The following is a 20,325-nucleotide window of genomic DNA, read 5'->3' on the forward strand; positions in this document are numbered from 1 at the left end:
ACACCCAGTGCTCCAATACTTCCCCTCCCTATTACCCACCACCTGGTTCCCCCAACCTCCCACCCCCGCCCATTCAAAACCCTCAGGTTGTTTTTCAGAGTCCATAGTCTCGTATACATAAATTTTTTAATCCAGCCAATGAATTAAATCAGCTACTGAATTCTGTTTCTGATACTTTCAGCTGACACTCTCAATATTTAATATCTCTAAACAATTGTAACTTCTGCCTCCTCCATTCTAAAGTTAGTATTCCATTTCACTTCCTATTTAAAAATATTTAACTAGTACTTCCAAGACAAAGTTACAATGGTAATTAAGCAACAAAGGTTAGAGCAGGCATTTTTATCTCATTTCTGGTTTTGATCTATGTCTAATATTTTGTTAAATAAACATGATACTAGGGTTTTTTTTTAAAGTCGGATTTACTAAGGTATTATTTATAATTTACATAAAGTAAAACTTAACATTTAAGTAAATACCACCACAAACAGAGAATATTTTACTATGAAAAGTTCTAAAAGGTCTCCTTCTAGTAAATCCACTCCCTCTCCTCTCCACTAAGGCACTTAGTGATTTATTTTTGTCCCTACAGTTTTGCATTTTCCAGAAAGTAAAATAAATGGAACCATCCAATATGTAACCTTTTGAGTGTGGCTTCTTTTAGTCAGTATTAACTAATTTAATATTCATAATGTTGTTTTATCTAGCAGTAATTCATTCTTTTTATTGCTGAATTATATTCCACTGTATTCCACACTTTATTCACCACTTGAAAGACATTTGGGTTGTTTGCATTTTCTGGTGATTATGAGTAAGTCACTATAAACTTTCATATACGGTTTTTGTACAAACAAGTATTTTCATTTTTCTTGGGTAACAACTTGCGATGACACTGCTGGGTTATATGGTAACAATATGCTTACTTTTATAAGATTGTCATACTGTTTTTCAAAATGGCTGTATCACCATGCATCCCTACCAGCAATCCATGAGCTACAGTTGTATTGCACTGCTGTTCTGAGACACTTTTTAAAAAAATGACATCTACAGACAAAGGGCTGATAACAAGATCTATAAAGAACTTCTCAAACTCAACAGTCACAAAACAGATAATCACATCAAAAAATGGGCAGAAAACGTAAACAGGCACTTCTCCAAAGAAAACATACAAATGACTAACAGACACATGAAAAAATGTTCATCTTTAGCCATCAGGGAGATTCAAATCAAAACCACATTGAAAGACAACTGACAGAATGGGAGAAGATATTTGCAAACGACATATCAGATAAAGGGCTAGTATCCAAAATTTATAAGGAACTTAGCAAACTCAACACCCAAAGAACAAACAATCCAATCAAGAAATGGGCAGAGGACATGAACAGACATTTCTGCAAAGAAGACATCCAGATGGCCAACAGACACATGAAAAAGTGCTCCACGTCACTCGGCATCAGGGAAATACAAATCAAAACCACAATGAGATATCACCTCACACCAGTCAGAACCGCTAAAATTAACAAGTCAGGAAATGACAGATGCTGGCGAGGATGCGGAGAAAGGGGAACACTCCTACACTGTTGGTGGGAATGCAAGCTGGTGCAACCACTCTGGAAAACAGCATGGAGGTTCCTCAAAATGTTGAAAATAGAACTACCCTATGACCCAGCAATTGCACTACTGGGTATTTACCCTAAAGATACAAACGCAGTGATCCGAAGGGGCACGTGTACCCGAATGTTTATAGCAGCAATGTCTACAACAGCCAAACTATGGAAAGAACCTGGATGTCCATCAACAGATGAATGGATAAAGAAGATGTGGTAGATATACGCAATGGAATACTACGCAGCCATCAAAAGAAATGAAATCTTGCCATTTGTGACGACGTGGATGGAACTAGAGGGTATCATGCTTAGTGAAATAAGTCAATCGGAGAAAGACAACTATCATATGATCTCCCTGATATGAGGACATGGAGATGCAACATGGGGGGTTAGGGGGATAGGAGAAGAATAAATGAAACAAGATGGGACTGGGAGGGAGACAAACCATAAATGACTCTTAATCTCACAAAACAAACTGGGGGTTGCTGGGGGGAGGTGGGGTTGGGAGAGGGGGAGGGGGTTAAGGACACTGGGGAGGGTATGTGCTATGGTGAGTGCTGTGAAGTGTGTAAACCTGGCGATTCACAGACCTGTACCCCTGGGGATAAAAATACATTATATGTTTATAAAAAAAAAAAAAAAATTGGAAGGGGAGGCAAACCATAAGAGACTATGGACTCTGAAAGACAACCTGAGGGTTTTGAAGGGGCGGGAGTGGGAAAATGGGGGAACCAGGTGGTGGGTAATGGGGAGGGCACATATTGCATGGAGCACTGGGTGTTGTGCAAAAACAATGAATACTGTTATGCTGAAAAAATAAATAAATTAATTAATTAATTAAAAAAAAAAACCACATTGAGATACCACCTTACACCACTTACAATGGCCAAAATTAACAAGACACAAGTGTCGGAGAGGATGTGGAGAAAGGTGAACCTTCTTACACTGTTGGTGGGAATACAAGTTGGTGCAGCCACTTTGGAAAACAGTGTGGAGATTCCTTAAGAAATTAAAAATAGAGCTACCCTATGACCCTGCAATTGTACTACTGGTTATTTACCCCAAAGATACAGATGTAGTGAAAAGAAGGGCCATCTGTGCCCTAACGTTGATAGCAGCAATGGCCACATCGCCAAACTGTGTAAAGAGCCAAGATGCCCTTCAAAAGACGAATGGATAAAGAAGATATGGTCCATCTATACAATGGAGTATTATGCCTCCACCAGAAAGGATGAATACCCAACTTTTGTATCAACATGGAGAGAACTGGAGGAGATTATACTGAGTGAAATAAGGCAAGCAGAGAAAGTCAATTATCATATGGTTTAACTTACTTGTGGAGCTTAAGGAATAACACGGAGGACATGAGAGGAAGAGAGAAGTCAGTTGGGGGAAATCAGAGGGGGAGATGAACCATGAGAGACTACGGAATCTGAGAAACAAACTGAGGGTTCTGGAGGGGAGGGGCGTGGGGGGTTGGGTAAGCCTGGTTGTGGGTATTAAGGAGGGCACGTATTGCATAGAGCACTGGGTGTGGTGCATAAACCAATGAATCTTGGAACACTGAAAAAAAATTAAATTGAAACAAACAAAAAATGACATCTAAGTACCATCCATACCTATTTTACTAGGTTTTTTTTTTTTAAGATTTTATTTATTTGACAGAGAGAGACACAGCAAGAGAGAGAACACAGCAGGGGCAGTGGGAGAGGGAGGAGCAAATTCCCCGCTGAGCAGGGAGCTCAATGCGGGGCTCAATCCCAGGACCCCAAGATCATGGCCTGAGTGAAGGCAGATGCTTAATGACTGAGCCATCCAGATGTCCCTATTTTACTAATTTTTAAAACCTGAAGTGTGTGTTGAATTTGATCAAATCACATTTTGGTGGTTATTAAATGATCAAGTTTATCTATTCTGACATATTAAATAGGGTGAGATATTAATAGATTTCTTGATATTGAATGATTCTTGAAATAAACACACTTGGTCATGGTGTATCATCCTTTTAAATTCCTGTTAATATTTTCTTATAAACTTCTACACCACAAATCAAAATCACAATGAAATATTACATAACACCTGTCAAATCTGTATCAAAAAGATAAGAAATATCAAGTGTTGCAGAAGATGTGGAGAAAAAGGAACCCTCACGCACTGCTGATGCAAATTCAAATCGGTGTAGCCACTATAGAAAACAGTATGGAGGTTCCTCAAAAATTAAAAACAGAATCACCAAATGATCCAATAATTCCACAATGGGGTATTTGCGCCCCCCCCCCCCGCAAAAAAATGGAAACACTCATTCGAAAAGATATATGCACCCATATGTTTATTGCAGCATTGTTTACAACAGTCAAGATATGGAAGGAACCTGAAATGTCTACCAATGAATGAATTAAAAAGACATGGTGTATATATACACAATGGAATATTACTCTGCCACAAAAAAAAAAGAATCTTGCCACTTTGCACCAACATGGATGTACCTAGAGGGTATTATACTAAGTGAAATAACTCAAAGACAAATACCCTATGATTGAACTTATATGAGGAATCTGAAAAACAAAGCAAACAAGCAAAAAAGCAAAACCAATCCAAGAATATAAAAAACTGGTGGTCTGCCAGAGGGAAGGGGAGTACAGGGATGGGCAAAAGAAGTTAAGGGGAGCGGGAAATACAGGCTTTCAGTTATGGAATGAGTAAGTTACAGGGATGAAAGTACAGCACCTTCTACAGAATACAGCCAATGGTACTTTAATAATGTTATAAGGTGACATATAGTAGCTACACTTATGAGCACTGTACAGGTATAAAATTATAGAATCACTACCTTGTATACCTGAAACTAATGTAACATTGTGTCAACTATACTTCAATTAAAAAAAAACCCATAAAAGAAAAATTTCTAGTATCCACAATTTCCAGGAAAAAGAAAAATTTCCAGTATCCATAAATGAGATTGATTATGTAATGTATTATACCCTCCTCCCTGCCTTTTTGTGGAGAACAGGGTATCTGTCACATTGAGAATGTTTTGAAAAAACATGTGGGTATGATTCCAATTATATCACATTCTACAAAAGGCAAAACTATGCAAACTGTTAAAAGATCAGTGGTTGCCAAGTGTTTATGGGGTGGGAGGGATGAAAAGGCAGAGCAGAAAAGATTTTTAGGGCACTGAGAAACTATTCTGCATGATACTATAATGGTGGATACCTGTCACAATACATTTGTCAAAACCCATAGATGTACATGAAGAATGAATATAAACTTAATGCAAACTGTGGACTCTGGATGATAACAACGTATCGTGTTGGTTCCATTAAAACAAATGTAGCAAGCTGATGCATATGCTGATAGTGGGGAAGGTAGTGGGATACATGGGAACTCTACTTTCCAATTTTGTTATGAACCTAAAAGTGCTCTAAAATAGAAAGTCTATATTAAAAAAATCTTAAATATGTATTTACTCATATTGGTAACTGAGATTGGTTGGTTCCCCCTCCTTGTGGGTTCAAGAAGGGATTTGATCTGTCATGCGGGAGAGCTTTTTAAAAAAACAGACACAACTGTCCTTCCAAAGAATTTGATTAGTAAGCCTGAGGCACATACTAGGTCTCTGGTGTTCTGTTTTTTCTTTCAAAGATTCCCAAATAAATTCTGATATACATCTGCAACTGAAAAATCCTATAGGGGCGCCTGGGTGGCTCAGTGGGTTAAAGCCTCTCCCTTCGGCTCAGGTCATGATCCCAGGGTCCTGGGATCGAGTCCCGCATCCGGCTCTCTGCTTAGCGGGGAGCCTGCTTCCTCCTCTCTCTCTGCCTGCCTCTCTGCCTACTTGTAATCTCTGTCAAACAAATAAATAAAAATCTTTAAAAAAAAAAAAAAAAGAAAGAAAGAAAAGAAAAACACTATAAAGGAGCAAAAGCTTTACCGAAAAACAACGCAAAATACAGCTGAAATGTAGGCTTAAATTGGATTAAAAGGAACTCTGGTAACAAATGAAACAAAATCTACAGAGGATTATAGGAGAAATAACAAACTAATAGTATGAAAATTTTCCTAATCCTAATCAAATATTTTTGTATTATCACTTAGACAATTAAAAATCCTAAATTACTGTTAGTAACTTTTCAAAATACCTTCTCAAGAACAAGAAGCCTTTAAAATTAAAGCCATTATGCCTAATTTTCTATGTTTTCTAGGGAAATAAAGCCAAGAAAGCAAAAAATTAAAAGCCAGATGCAAACTTGGTGGTAAAGATAAATGCATTTCTCTCCAAAATGAAATCTTCCACTTCCTCCTTCGTGTTCATTTAGTTACCAAATTTTCCTTATTAGTCTATCCAAAGTGCCACCAGTCTAGTTCGGGTCCTTGTCAATCCTATATCCACAGAACTGTGAGAATTCTAACCCACCCTTCCTTAACCTCTGGCTCTCTGCTCTTCAAGCCATCCTTCACACAGCTCTCTATTAATCTCAACACCTTTTTCACTGTACTACTTCAATGCCTAAGGATCTAGGAATGAATCTTTAGCACCTCTTAAATCAAATTTGATCTTCTTTGTCCTACAAGATCCCTTGGCCTTGACTGAGTCAATAAATACTCTCTCCATTCTACATCAATCTATACCCAACACACTGAATGTGTATCTTTTTATATTTCATTATATTCAAGATGGTACATATTTAGGGTACTGAGTCAATCCACCCAGTCCGTAAATCACACACACACACTAAAAATTCTGAATATTTAACATTCAACATACACTTTGTGAACCACCATGAAACGCTAATACAGTTAATTTACTTAATCATATAAACCAAGCATAACTGTATTAGAAAACATGACCACAAGAAAGTATGACTACAAAATAAGTTACGGACCTATAAATATAAGCATAAACAAATTTAAGTATAAAAAGGTTTTAAGTTCATTTGTGACTATTAATTACTCATTTGCCACCAACTTCTAATCAAATGGTAGCAGGTCCTTTTAAAAGATTTTAATACAAATAGAGAAGAAAAATAAAATTGAAAATGTCCTACCCATTTTCTTTCTTATAAAATAATTCAAAGAGTTCCTTTATTTTAGTGACATTCTAGTGGGGGCAAAGTCTGAAAAACACTGCCTTCAGTCTCTCCTATGAGACGTCAATGCTGCAGACATGACTTACTGTACCATCTCTGGTTACATCTTAGAGCTCTAACCCCACTAATCTAATATAAATACCTACTTTCTTTCAAGTCCCAGTTTCAAACTTTCTTCCACTGAAGAGCTGACCTCTGACCCTAATATTGACCTCACCTTCCAGTATCTCTAGGTTCCCAACTTGCAATGTTCTCCTAAGACCTTCTCAATAGCAAAACATTTAAGGGAAAATATTTACTAAGAATTTTAGAAACCCATACCCTAGGATTCAGTAATTCCACTTTTGGAATATACCAAAAGGAAATAAAATTAGCAGTAAGTATAAGACTGTTTGCTGCACTGTAATTATTACAGTGAAAAATTGTAAACCTAAAAATTCCAAAATGAGGATTAAGGAAATGACATACTGAGAAATGAGAAAAATAATACAAACATATGAAAACTCTGAATGTTGGGAACAAAACCCAACTTATATTATTCTCTATACCTTTAAAAACACTCATAATTTAAAGTGGTATATAAAAATTTCAAGAGCAAGTTAATATTTTTCTCTATCTTCCAAATTTTCTACAGTAAGCAATATACTATTTATACAATAAGAAATACTTTCAAACAGTAGAGCTGAAAGTATATTATTTACTACAGTGAAGCTTCCCAGCCTACCTGAAACACTGAAAACTGCGTTCTTCACTTTTGGTTAGAATTTTATCAACTCAATGTTCTGCTATTTCATCAAAGTTCTGATTGAACACTTTAGGTCTTAAAAAAAAAAACAAAAAACAAAAAAACTACCTCTTCCTTTATATGTAGTTGGATTTTTTTTTTTTTTTTTTTTAATTTTTCTTTAAAGATTTATTTAAGAGAGAGAAGGGCACGTGGGTGGCTCAGTAGGTTAAGCATCTGCCTTCGACTCAGGTCATGATCCCAGGGCCTGGATCTGGCCACTTCAGGTTCCTTGCTCAGGGGTGAGTCTGCTTCTCCCTCTGCTTCTTCCCCTTCCCTTCCTCATGCTGTCTCTCTCCCTCAAATAAATAAAAATCTTTAAAAAGAGAGCCCGCAACTGCATGCCCATGGGGGCCAGACGAAGGTAAAGGACAGAAGGAGAGAATCCCGAGAGAGCAAACTCCTTGCTGAGCGCAGAGCCTGAAGTGGGGCTCGATCCCAGGACCCTGAGATCACGACCTGAGCCAAAATCAAGAGTCTAACGTTCCACTCACTGATTGCGCCACCCAGGACCCCTTGGATTTTTTTTTTTTTAATAAATCTTTCCCCAAAATGGTGTAATGCATGTAAAGCGTTCCTTCATGTGAAAAAAGAAAAACTGCAAACTTGCCTTAATCCAATTCATATTCATTACTGAAATTAATAAGTTCTGTAATATATCTATCACATGGGCACTTATGAGGGTTTTCACATTTCAAATTAAGCAGCACATACAGGATATAACTTTCTTCCCAAAATATATTAACAACTCAGAAATATATTAATACTCAGAAAAGATCAGAAATTTTAATTTTTTAAGATTTTAATTTTAAGGGACGCCTGGGTGGCTCAGTCAGTTAAGCAGCTGCCTTCAGCTCAGGGGATCGAGTCCCACATCAAGCTCCTTGCTCAGCAAGGAATCTACTTCTCTCTCTCCCTCTGCCTGCCACTCTGCCTGCTTGTGCTGTCTCTCTCTGTCAAATAAATAAATAAAATCTTAAAAAAAAAAAAATTTTTATTTTTAAGTAATCTCTACACCCAACATATTTGAACCCACAACCCTCAAAAAAGCTGCACACTCCACCAACCAAGCCAGCCAGGTGCCCCCCAGAAATTTTAAATTTTAATCTTCAATAGTAAGCATAGGACTAGGCATATAGCAGTCCCTCAAATGTTATGAAAAGAATGAACGTTCCAGAATATAAAGTTTATGTACTATTGTAGTACTGTGTTTCAACTAAACTCAATTTTTTTTAAAAAAGTCTATATAAAGAAATAAAACGGCAAGTATGGTAGACTGATTAACACTAAAATTTTAACTTTTTTAATATTTTATTTATTTGACAGAGAGAAATCACAACTAGGCAAAGAGGCAGGCAGAGAGAGAGGAGGAATCAGACTCCCCACGGAGCAGAGAGCCCGATGTGGGGCTCGATCCCAGGACCCCGGGATCATGACCTGAGCCGAAGGCAGAGGCTTTAACCCACTGAGCCACCCAAGTGCCCCTAACTTTTTTTTAAAGGAATGACCCACGGGATAGAGAGAAAAGGAGAGAATCCCATATAAGATGTCAAAACCTTGTCAGAAACTATAAAACAGATGGTGAGGTGATATTATACTAGCAAAGTGGAGAACTCTAGAGCCTAAGCACCTGCAAAGAAGCTGATTCACACTGTCTACAAACAGGAGTCCTCACAGGCACCTCTGAAGGGTTAGGGAGAAAAAAAAACCAGAAGGCTAGCTGAAAGTCTACAAAATAGTCACCAGATTTCCTCCCCCACTGCTCCGAAGTAGGCAACCATCCCTCCTCTAACCCTACAATTGTGGAGATTACTCTGAAGAAACCAAACTAAAGAGACTCCAAAATGGAGGTCTCCAGTACAGGTAAATTGGGAGTGATATGCCACACAAAAAAACAGGATTACAAGAACACAATGAACAGTGAGAACTCCAGCTCCTTTTCTAAGTTAAGTTCTCAAAACATAGCAGCCAGGTGTACATAACCTCCCCTCAAGGGACTGGACGCTCTCTTTCTCAAGGAAACTGACCAGCCCAAGAAAAAGACCTAATAGTGTCCCCTCCTACCATTAATGACCATCTTTAATAAGCTGCACCTACAGAATTTTCAGTTCAGTTTTTGGCACTTCACTTTTAAATATGAATGGACAGCCATATAAGATTATGGCTGGGGAAAGCCTCTATAGAGGAAAGACCGCAACAGAAACAACAAAAAAAGGAACTTAGAACAAACAGAGCAAAGAGGGAAGAAAAAAAGAAAACTTAAAAAAAAAAAAAAAACTATCATTAACATATTGAAAAGGATTATAGTGTCTATGAAACAATATAAAGATACTATAACACAGAATGAGCTCTAAGAAACTTAAAATGTAGATAGAAATTAAAAACTCAATAGAAAGGTTGGAACATAAACATTTTTTTCTGGAAGCAGAAAAAAAAGACTAAGTGATGGAAAGAAAGAGGGGGGGGAAAAAGAAAATTAAAAAAACAACCTATGAAGAGTGCCTGGGTGGCTCAGTCAGTTAAGCATCTGCCTTCAGCTCAGGTCATGATCCGAGGGTCCTAGGATCAAGTCCCCCATCAAGTTCTCTGCTCAGTAGGGAGTCTGCTTCTCCCTCTCCCTGCCATTCCCCCTGCTCATACTCTTTCTCTCCCTGTCAAATAAATAAAATCTTTTTAAAAGAGTTTTAAAAAATACAAGAACAACCTATGAGTTTCAATACCCAAATAATACAAATTCCAACAGAGAACAAAAAAACTGATGAAGAACATACCATCAAAGAAACAAGGTATCAAATTTAGAATATCCATTCAATGAAAGACACTACAGACAAAATTAACAGAAAGACACTATCTTAGAGAAGATATTTTCCAAGCCTAAAATCAACAGACCACTCAAATTTAACCTCCACAAGGAACTTCTGCAAACCAAAAAGAAAGACAGCAACCCAAAGGAAAAAGAAACTAAGGGCAAAACAGACAGTTTTCAAAAGGGAAAACCTGAATGAATCCAAGAGGTGTTCAAACTCATTAGTAATCAGAGAAGGTAAACTGAAGCAATGAGACACCTACTTTAGACTGGCAAATACTAGAAAGTTGAATAAAACCAAGTACTGACAAAGATGTGGGCAAACAACACCCTCCTGTAGTTCTAGTGAGCACGTAAACTAGTGCTCCCTTTCTATGACCCAGGAATTCCACTCCTAGGTATATACCCCAGAGAACTTTTCACACAGGTCCATAATAATATACAACTAAGAGTATATTTACTACAGTGCATTTCTGATGCCAGCAAGGTGGGACAGAAAAAAATGTGGTAGATGCATATTATGGAATTATATTATATACAACTATATGTACACACAACAGAACAGAAAGGTCTCCAAAACAATGTTGAATAAAAAAATAAGAAACAGAACAAGGCCTACAATACATAAACTAAATACATACACACAGACACAAGACACAACATATTTCACAAAGATTCAATGATTCACATATAATCAAGAAATATATCAATCACAATGCAGTGGATACCTGCTAAAAAGGGCAATGGGGAATTAGGGCTTAGAAATGGAAGGAAATTTAAAGAACCCTGTACAGTCTCATGATAGTACATCAAGAACTGAGAAGCATAATTAACTTTAAAAACCTTTTTACCTAAAGTCCAAAAAATAATAAAAAATGTTTTCCAGAACTAAAGGACATAAGCTTCCAATTTGTAAGCATCCTTGGAGTTCCCTTAAACAAAATAAAACAAAAAAAAAACCTTATCTAGGCACATTATCATTCAATTTCAGGGGTTAAAAATAATATCCGAAAAGTTTCTAGAAGATGGCAAGGTCACAAACAAATAATCAGAGCAGTTTTGGATTTCAACAGCAACAATGGAATGCAAGAAAATAAGTTAGGACTTCCAAACTTTTTAAGCCTACAATTTTATACCCAGCCAAATTATTGATGAAATGGTAAGACGGAATGGAGATTTATTTCAATCATGCATTCAGAAAGTTTTTACTTTCCAGGCATCCTTTCTCAGGAGGCTAAGAAAATATGGGATACAGGAGACCCATTATAGGAGAGAGGCAAAGAGAATTTTAAGAGTGATGTAAAGAGAAGTTCCAGGGTAACAGGTGGCAAGTAGGCCTAGAAAGTAACCAGTCCAGACAGCAATAAAAGCACGGAGAGCTCCAGGACAGCTATCTTGGGAAACGAAGGGAGGGTAAAAAAGGTACTAACTCCTGGAAAAACACAAACTGGTTAACAGAAGAAATGACATCATAATAAAGTACAAGGTGCAACTGTGAATATTTACATGGCTATAATAATGTAAACACTTTGAATATTGACTTAATAAAGAACTATGTCAATTATATTGGAAGGATGGGAGAGGCAATGTGTACAGAGGAAAGTCAACAGATAACGCCTGAAACTGCTGTATCAAGAAAAAAAACAGAATCAAATTATTAATTAATGTGAAAGTAAACAGCTTAAAAGAAAAAAAGGTAAGGGCACCTGTGTGGCTCAATCATTTAAGCATCTGACTCTTGATCTCAGGGTCATGAGTTCAAGACTTGCATAGAGTTCCACACTGGGCATGGAGCCTACTCTTTTAAAAAAGGAGGAGGGGGGGAGGGTAGGCTCTAAAAGTGCAGGGGCTGGGACAAGGGACAGTTGTTTTTCATACAGTATTCTAATTTAAAAACTGTATTTTTTTAATGCCAACATAGGAAGGACTTGAACAGTCTTTCTTCCCATTAGCAAATTAGATCTTCACAGTATCATTTCATGATGCTAAAAGAACTACACCTAGTTTGTTCTGCTCTGGAGAGTGAACTGCAAACTAAGACAAAAATCAAGCTTCAATGGTTGATGTGAACATAGTACAAATAGCCCTGTCTGAATTCCAGCTCCATCACATACTATGTGAAATAGGGCAAGTTACCTAACCACTCTGTACATGAAACTACCTCCTCAAAGTGGTTTTGCAAGGATAATTAAGTGAAAATACTTAATGTAATGCCTGATCCATCAATAGATGTTAGTCCCTCATGCTTGTCTTTCTGTTCCCTAGTACAAGCCCCCATTCTGGCCCCAAGCTGCCTTGTTGGTCAGAATACAGAGACTCATGGACAACTCAGCACATATCCCTCCTCATGCTGGAAAATCAATCACGATGAGTAAGCAGACTTATCTTTGTGTATGAAGGGCAGCATTATTCTTGTTATGTGAAGAAGATTATCCCTATTATCCACATTCTGGATTATTGCTTGCTTTCAAGAACTGCCCTAATTAATCTACTACACTAGGTCAGAAACATTTTATCACTTCACTGTCCTTTGTGGAGTTATAACATCTTAAAAAAAAACAAAAACAAAAACAAAAAAAAACAGAACAGTAGATTCCATCAGTCTTCATCCCTGCTCTTCCACTGCAGGGCCTCAAAATTTTCTAATGCAGGCCCCCCATTGGCCTGGGGCCACCTCCTGCTTACTGCAGCAAGAACAGAATGAAATCAGCCCCAATCAGCTAACTGAATTGTTTACCATTTCCAATGTTTTCTTCCATTATTATGGCTAAATTCATAATACCAGCAAAGTACAGCAATCTTATAACAAAGACTTTGAGTAATAGGGAATTACCTTTATCACTAGGTCAGTCACTTTTACTTGCATGACCCAAAGTCTTAAAACTGATTTTTTTTTTAATATTTTATTTTATTTATTTGACACAGAGAGAGAGAGATCACAAGTAGAGCAGCAGACAGAGAGAAAGGGGGAAGCAGGCTCCCCGCGGAGCAGAGAGCCCGATTCGGGACTCGATCCCAGGACCCTGAGACCATGACCCAAGCCGAAGGCAGCGGCTTAACCCACTGAGCCACCCAGGCGCCCCTAAAACTGATTTTATACAAAGTATTCTCACATATTTCTGAAAACAATCTGACAGACTTAACACAAACATCATAATCATCATGACAATCATTAACTTAACAAACACTATGCTAAAACAACTGGAGCTAAAAACAAGGTATAATCCTTAATCTCAAATGAAAGGGAAAAGGTAGAAACTAAATTGAGAGCAACAGAGAACAAAGAAAATAGTCCAGGAAACAAGGGACAGAAATTCCAAACTATCTGGTATAGTTTATAACAGTTGAGGCTAAAGAAAATTATAAAAACAGGGGTGCCTGGGTGGCTCAGTCATTAAGCATCTGCTCATTCTGGGATCAAGCCCCACGCGGAGCCCTACATTGGGCTCTCTCTCTCTCTGTCAAATAAATAAAATCTTAGAAGAGAAAAGAGAAGAAGAAAGAAAGAAAGAAAATTATAAAAATTGGACACAGCTCTGAACCTCCCGACAGCCAAAGTGTAAAGAGCAAGAGGAGGGCTTACAAAACACAAATGACCTAAGAAAATCAGTCACTTGTTTAAAATAAAAAAGTGTATCAATCTGTCTTAAAAAGAATTTGTCTCTAACTTATCTACTTTATAAAGACCAATAAATAAATGAGAAAGTGTCTTGGATGGCAATGAAGATTTTTTTTATTGTCCTTTATTATGTACCAATCCTAGATAAAAGCCAATGCCGGTAATATTAAATCTCAGGTCGATGAAGAGGATCTAAGTAACAAAATGCAAGTATACTGACTTCAGGTGAGGTTTTTACTTCTGTCATTTAGTTTATTTTATGTTTTTATATATTTTGTTTCTCTACTAGACTGTAAATTCCTCAAGGCTCATGTCTGATTCCATCAGAACTTCCTTTGCTGTTTGCTAGAGTAAATTACAGTTTCTGCTCAATTATAAAGACTGATAATATGCCATGCAGTTAATACATATATTCATTACATTAGATTATCATTTCCATGACATAGTAAAGTGTTTTGACCATGTCTGTGTTCCTAGTCTCAGCACAAACTCAGTAAGCATTCACTGAATGAACATTAACAAAAAACAGAACGAAACATGAAAGAGGAGAAATTCTTTTTTTAAGAAATAATTCTTAAAATGGCAGTAATCTTCGGTTCTAAGGCTGGTTCCAACAAGAGCTACATAACCTTATGTAAGTTACTTTTCTGGCCTTCAAAGTTTTATCGGTAGAATAAAAAAAAATTAACATCTACTTCAAAGTTACCATGAGGATTAGAAGTTTTACTATACCTAAGGGATTCAGCACAGTATCTGGAAAGGAGGGCAAATGTATTCCTTTCTCTCAAGTCCTCCATCTTACAATCAGGTATACACAGGGCCTTCCAGGAATAAACGATTTCAGTAAAACTACAACAGACTTCATTATCACTTTCTTTTGAGAAGTTAAAATTTAAAAAAAAAAAAAGTTAAAATTTCATCTCCTCAATTTTTAAGGGGAAATAACTCCTGGCCCGTTTCAAAATATTACAAACACAAGAACAAGTTAATGTCAAGAGCCTTGAAGCAACAAGAGAAGGGAAAATCACTTACTCATCTACTGCTGAGAAATAGGGGTTTTGAAGGAACTGTTTCTTAAAGGAAGAGGGGACGGGGAAAATTAAGAATAGTATTTATTAGCATGTTCTAGAAAAATAACTTCAAAATTGTTTATTCCGAATTTAAAACTTAAAAAACCCACGATTCTGAAATCTTTCCCTGAAAAGTGGCACATTAAATTCCTTCCAAACGACTTCCCTGACTCCAGTCATCCTTGGGTTTTCTCCTCCCATTTTGCGCTTCATCTCATACTTCGCTGTTTCCCTCGCATCACCTCTTACACTCTGAGCAGACGAAGTTCAGTCATTCCTATAATTACCACACCCCGGTCAGCCGCTTCAGGCCCATGTTGTTATGACATCTGTAAACTGCAGTCGTCCCTCTCCACCCCCGCCCCTCTCCCTCCCAACCACCGGCTCCGGCTCCGGCTCTAACTTGTGAATTCCCGAGACCGTCCCTTCCAGCCTCGATCAAGATTTCTACCCGCGCGCCTCCCGCTCCCTCCTGCCTCAGTCCCAGCACTCTGCGCTGCCCACCCCCACCCCCCCGCCCGCTCACGCCCGGCCGCGGCGCAGACTCAGCGCTCGCCTCCTCTCCGCCCCGCTGCCTCGGCGCCCCGCAGTCCCCGGCGCCGCTTCCAGCCCCGCGCCGCCCCGCCCCGCCTCGCCTCGACCGGCGTTCCCGATGGCGATCACACCAGTGCTCCCCACCCCCACCCTCCCCCCCGCCGCGGCCGTTAGGACAGCCGGGCCGTGACGCACGGACGAGCCGGCGAGCGCCGGGGCCCTGGGACCCGAGCTCGAGGCCGACCGGCGCCCGCCCTCGCCCCGGGGCCTCTCCCGGGTCCCGCCGAGGACTGCCCGAGCCGCCAGCGGGAGGGGGAGGGGCCGGAGCCACGGGGCCCCGCACTCACCAGGCTCAAGGCAACCGATCCCGGTGCCGATGCTGGGATGAGGCGGTCGCTCGCTTGCCGGCCCGCCGTACCTCTCCCGCGCACAAGCTCCAACAGCCGGCCTGCGCCGGTGCTCACCAGGCCTCCCTCTCCGCCGCCGCGCACCCAGCAGTGAGACCCAGCTCAGCGGGCGTTCGCAATGCGCCTGCGCGCGGGGGCCGGCCCGCACGCCTGCGCACTTTCTTCCGCTGCCCTGCTGCAGAGGCTGCCGGGAGTTGTAGTTTTCCACCCGTCTTTCACTGGAAGTCCTAGCGGCTAGGGGGAACCGGTGAACAGCCGGAGATCCGGAAGGTCTCGATGAGGAGATTCATAGTCAATGGCAAAGGTTGGAGAAACGCGGTGGAGTGACCACAGGACGGTACTTAGGTTGAATTGCAAAATTATGTCTACAAATCTGTCTTCACAGCTCTTGCTAGGTGAATTGATCCTCGCCTCACCTGCCTATAACTAGCCTCTAACAGAGCTTGTACCTAATACACGTTTGTTGAATGAACGGTGGACTGCATGAAGGCTGAGGAAGTATTGCAAAAGTGTCAAAAGTCAATGCCTCGTGTCTAAGGCATTCACAGGCGGCACGTGTGAAGAGGCTTCTGGGTATTTTGTTGTTGTTATTCTCTCCCTTCCCTTTTGCCTGATAATGTATGAGAAGCATCAAAAATAATTAAGAAATTAAATAAAACATAAATCGTTGCTTCACTCCCAAGTGCTCACAGACAAATTTGGGGCAAATAATTGTTGCCATTAAATTTGATAGAATTCGGGGCGCCTGGGTGGCTCAGTGGATTAAGCCGCTGCCTTCGGCTCAGGTCATGATCTTAGGGTCCTGGGATCGAGCCCTGCATCGGGCTCTCTGCTCTGTAGGGAGCCTGCTTCCTCCTCTCTCTCTGCCTGCCTCTCTGCCTACTTGTGATCTCTCTCTCTGTCAAATAAATAAATAAAATCTTTAAAAAAAAATTTGATAGAATTCTTTTTGAACAGTGCTTTCCAAAGAAGGACTGAAGCCAACCAGAGGTCACAGAATAGAAAGTCTCACATGTGACATGGTTTATCAGATTGATTTAAAACACTGGCAGAGAAGCAACATGAAAGAAATCTGGTAGCTTAATTCATTTACAAGTGTGGGAGGGAGGACCACTCACTACCTGAATCCTAGGTTATGAAATATTCATTTGTCCTACATCTCCTCCTGCAGCATCAGCATTCTCCATTGGTGGATGGTATGTTTTTTAGGATGAATTGAGTGTGAGCAAGGGGACTGGGGAAAGGCAAGGTGTTCTAAGGGAGAAACTTAGGGGCAAGTATACCTGACCACAGTTAAACTGTGGAGAGATCACTTTTTTCTAGTCAGAACTAAGATTATTCAGAGCTGGGCTTTGGTCTTTATGAAAACTAGCTTCTTTCCAGTTCACCCTTACTCCTAGCTGGGGGCCTTCTTCCTTGGCCCCACCTCTCTTTCTGGGCCCATCTTCCTCAGCCCCATGAGACAGCCAAAAGCTCTACTCAGTTTTTCAGCCACTGCTTTCAGACTTAACAATCACCTCAGGTGGAAGAGTGATAGCACGTGTCAGGCTTTCCTCTTATGGTTTCTGTTTTCTTCCAGATCTAGGACACAAAAATTCTCACTGCCTTGGTGGCTCCTCCATGCCTTAGTGTTTTTATATTTTGTCCAGTTATTCTCAGTGCTGGGAGGATTTGCTCGACAACAGTAGGCCATTGATGAAGCAAAATTCTTATATATAACTTCTACAAAATGTTATCATACCACACAACGTATTTTATTAGTGAATATTTCTCTGACTATCTTTTTGTAGTTTGATAAATTTTAAAATTGTAGAAGAATAATTTTGCTATTACAAACAATATCGCTATGAAAGTTTTTGTACACATCTTTGTGTGTATAAAGAAACTGCTAGACCCTAGGATACTACATCTTTAATTTCACTAGCCGTGGTAGGCAGAATTCTAAGATGGCCCCCATGATCTTTGTCCCCTAGTGTTGTGGTATTAATCCCTACCCCTCAAGTGTGAGTGGGACCTTTGACTTAATTCTAACCAATAGAATATGGCAAAGACAATCAGATGTCAGTCCCACGATTACATTTCATCTTAGCAGACTGGGACTAGACATGCTCCTACTGGGCTTGAAGAAGTGAGCTGTTATGCTGTGAGCTGTGTAAGAAGAGGGTCACATGGCAGGGAACTACTGATGGCTTTTAGGACTGAGTGCCTCCAGCTGACAGCCAGTAAGAAGCCAGGATCCTCAGTCCTACAACCAGGAGGAAATGAATTCTGTAAACAACCTTAGAGAGTTTGGAAGTTACTCTTCTCCAGGCAAGCCTCCAGGTGAGAAGACAGCCTGACTTATACCTTGATTGCAGCTTTGTGAGACCCTGAGCCGAAGAAACAGTCAAGCTGTGCCTAGACTCCTCGGACACAGAAACTGTGAGATAATGTGTTTTAAGTGCTAGGTTTCTAGTAATTTGTTACACAATAGAAAATATAGTAAATAATGCTAGATGATTTCACAAGGTGGCTTTATCAATTTATACTCCACAAGCAATATATTAAGATTCTCTTCTCTAAATATCTTGCTAACATTTGGAAATGTCTGGCTTTTTAAAAATTTTTTGTCAATCTGATAGATGTAAAAATAAATAATAGTATAATTATACATATATGTTATTACTTCAATATAAAAACATGTATTTACTTGAATTTATGTATACTGTTGTATTTCTTTTCTGAGGCATTAATGCTGTTACTTAATATAGCAATAGGACTGGGTGAAAGTGGCAACTAGTAATAACAGGAAGACTAAATATAGTTAAGCAAATAACATATGTGAGAAAATTAAAACAATTTTTGAAAGAGGGGGAGGGGCAAAGGGAGCGAGAGAGAATCTTAACCAGGCTCCTTGCCCAGTGCAGAACAGGACATGAAGCTTGATCTCGCAATCTTGAGATCATTATCTGAGCTGAAATCAAGAGTTGGGCATTTAAAATTTTTCTTACTTTTTTTTTTAAGATTTTGTGTATTCATTTGAGAGAGAGAGAGCACATGCACAGCACAGGTTAGGGCAGGGGGCAGAGGGAGAGAGAGAAGCAGACTCCACTGAGCAGGGAGCCTGACACAGGGCTTGATCTCAGGACCCTTGGATCATGACCTGAAGGCAGACACTTAACCAACTGAGCGACCCAGGCACCCCAATATTTTTATAACATGATATCTTTATGTTCTTTTCTGTCCTCTGATACAGCAATTTATTTTAACTGTTTTAACTCTTTTTTGCATATTTAAATTTTGTGGGCTATATTATTCTATATTCTTAAGGTACATAAATGTAAGAATTTTTTAAAGGAGAATGTAAATACAATAGAACTAATTAAACAGATATTACCTATATTAAATAAAAATAACAATTTTTTCTGTTCTAAGATACAATGGGAGTTTTTTATTCTTTATTTCCTTTTCCATTAATACTTCTCTGAACTGCCTGGAGCCTTTAGGAATCTTTCTTTTTTACATAATAGTTAAAGTGAATATGTATTCTCTCAGTGAAAGCGTTGAACACAGAATATTAGGATTTTATTAGCACAGCACATTTCTAAATTGTAGGGATTTGTTTCCAGCTCCCTAAAGTGTCCACCTACTTTGTATCTACAGACTTGCTTTGGTAAGCCAAATGTTTGTCAGTTAGGTTCTTTGCCTCTCTAAATTAACCAAGTAAGTTATCCCTATCCAAAATGCTCATTGTTCTAAAAACATTCTGAAGCACATTTTATGTCATCATAAGTTAAACCTCTCTTTCCCAGGGAAAATGATTTTAAAACACAAAAGTAATTTAAACTTGTGAAATTGAAGTTAGCTTCCAAGTAAGTTTACAGTTTCAGTAAAAACATTCCAAACGTTCTGCTAAACTTGGTTGCCTTTTTTTAGGGACTTCTTTTTTTCCTAAGATTTACTTGTTTATTTTAAAGAGAGAGAGAGAGTGTGTGTGCAAGCAAGGAGGACGAGCAGAGGGGAAGGGAGACAGAGTCCAAGCTGACTCCTCCCAACAGGGCACAGAGCCAGATACAGGGCTCCATCTCAGGATCCTGAGATCATGACCTGAGAGGAAAGAAAGAGTTGGGTGCTTAATCAACTGTGCCACTCAGGTGCCCCTCTTCAGGAATTTCTTAAAAAGTTCTGAAATAATTTATTTCCCCCAAAATTCATCTTTTTCTTTTTATCTGTTGGAGTTTTCACTCAATCTAACATAACACTGAATAACTCAGGTGCAGTTGGTTCATCTTTTGCTAGATTCCTCATACCCTCTTCAAGGATTGTCAGACAGTTTTAAAGAACCAGCATGTTTATTTCTGTTTCACTGTAGTCCTCTCCATTCTCATCCTCAACATATTTCCAAATTGAAGCAGGACATTCTTCTCAT

At 39.1% G+C, this 20,325-nt stretch overlaps 1 protein-coding gene across 1 annotated transcript in view; it reads right to left on the minus strand.

Moving 5' to 3' along the window:
* KPNA1 (karyopherin subunit alpha 1) overlaps positions 1-16,019 on the minus strand; it is an 82,380-nt gene extending 66,361 nt beyond the window's left edge. The window contains exon 1 of the mRNA XM_046002409.1: positions 15,858-16,019. The gene's annotated coding sequence lies outside the window, so the exon portion shown is untranslated. The remainder of the gene's footprint in view (positions 1-15,857) is intronic.
* Positions 16,020-20,325: the final 4,306 nt, after the last annotated feature.

This window comes from Meles meles, chromosome 4 (assembly GCF_922984935.1).
Source record: "Meles meles chromosome 4, mMelMel3.1 paternal haplotype, whole genome shotgun sequence".
Classification (NCBI taxonomy): Eukaryota; Metazoa; Chordata; class Mammalia; order Carnivora; family Mustelidae; genus Meles; species Meles meles.